The following is a 1,997-nucleotide window of genomic DNA, read 5'->3' on the forward strand; positions in this document are numbered from 1 at the left end:
GAGTGTGAGACAGAAAGGAGAGAATCCTCTTCAGTCCAGAGATAAGAGCTCTTTGTTGTGTCTCTCTGACGCCTCACAGGAAGCTTTTGTGAGCGGACTCAGAGGTGATATTAACCCTCCGAGCGTCGATCCTGCTGGAGGAGCTGGGATTACTCTTAACCCCAGACTCTGTGTCACTGATCACAGGAGACCCAGCAGCACCAGGACCCAGAGTCTTTAGTTCCACCTGAGGATCTGCTGCTGCCACAGGTGGAAACTGTTAAACATGATGAGCACCTGTGTAACGAGGACCTGCCACTCCTCAGTGTGCTGCTCTGACGTGGACTCGACGGACCTCTGAGGGTCCCTGTGGGATCTGGCACCAAACGTCAGATCGTTTAAGACCACGTCCACGCCACTGTGCTTTCGTTTGAAAACGATCCTCATCCAGAACAGCAGGACGCACAGAGAAGCTCCTCCGTCGACCAAACCGTCTCGTCTCGTCTCGTCTCGTCTCGTCTCGTCTCGTCTCGGTGTTTGTGGGGGCCACGCCTTCGCAAACCGCGTCCTCTGAGGGAGGCGTCCCCCGACTTCCCCCTGACGCAGTTCACTAAACCATAAAGAGACAGTTTCTGAGTCACGGTAATAACGACCATTTTGACTCAACGTTCTCCATCAGAACATTTTATTTAATAACCTTTCAATTTATTTGTGTTTTAAGTCTCTGCCATGAAGTTAGCTAATGTTCTTCTTCTTTGGTTTTACTGGCGTGGAGGATCACCAACGTTAAAGGTGCACGCCACCTGCCGTACTGGTGTGTGACATCATGACTTTATAAAGAATACTGGGTATTAAACCTGTTTAAATAAAGCTATTTGAACCTGCAGCTGTTTGTCCTTTGTCTCTAACAGACAAGTTCGCAAAAACCTAGAAAATGTTTTTAATTATTATTGTTTTTAGCGATGCTCAGGTCCCTGAAAAGAGTCTAAAATGGCCAATGATTTGATGCTTTAAAACTCAGGACCAAGAGACGAACAGCTGTTCTAACACGTCTTCCTACGCCGAGGTCTCCGTGAGGATGAAGCGACGAGGGGACTTTCTAAAAGGCCACAGCAACAGTCTGTTCATCAGCAGCTCTAATGAATCCTTGTGGGATCTTTTCACACTTGTAAAGGAGCCGCTGGGAGCGAGGAGGTTTTTAACAAGCTCTGTTTGTTCATCAAGGAGGCTCCACCGCGATGATCTGCTCTCAGCTCAGAGATAATACCGAGGGCAAACGCCACAGAGAAAGGACGGGGCTGATTGGGACTGAGGAGCTGTTAATGAGATGGAGGCCGCTGGTGGAGAGGCGGTGTTTTATCCTAAAGGGTGGTCTGAGGACAGAGAGCAGGGTTCAAGAGGCTGAGATCGTCTGATCTGCACTGTGAAGAAATGTCTGCAGTCACAGAGAAACATACAGTTAACACAGATAATATTTATCAGATAAAACAAAGAACAGAACACACCCAAGCCAAGTTAAATCTAATTCAGGTCACGTGCCACAGAGTGGAATCAAACTGCTTAAACACGTGTTGATATGATTCAGTGTGACTTCACTTCCTGACGATATCATCATCTCTGATGTTCCCTCCAGGGCCAGGGCTAGCTGGTTAGCATCGTAACTTCATTAGACATGCTGGGGCTAGCTGGTTAGCACGGTAACTTCATTAGACATGCTGGGGCTAGCTGGTTAGCACGGTAACTTCATTAGACATGCTGGGGCTAGCTGGTTAGCACGGTAACTTCATTAGACAGGCCGGGGCTAGCTGGTTAGCACGGTAACTTCATTAGACATGCTGGGGCTAGCTGGTTAGCACGGTAACTTCATTAGACAGGCCGGGGCTAGCTGGTTAGCACGGTAACTTCATTAGACATGCCGGGGCTAGCTGGTTAGCACGGTAACTTCATTAGACATGCTGGGGCTAGCTGGTTAGCACGGTAACTTCATTAGACATGCTGGGGCTAGCTGGTTAGCACGG

The sequence above is a fragment of the Seriola lalandi genome, unplaced genomic scaffold (genome assembly GCF_002814215.2).
Source record: "Seriola lalandi dorsalis isolate HSWRI2012SDOR001 ecotype SW California unplaced genomic scaffold, Sedor1 jcf7180002054963, whole genome shotgun sequence".
Taxonomy (NCBI): Eukaryota; Metazoa; Chordata; class Actinopteri; order Carangiformes; family Carangidae; genus Seriola; species Seriola lalandi.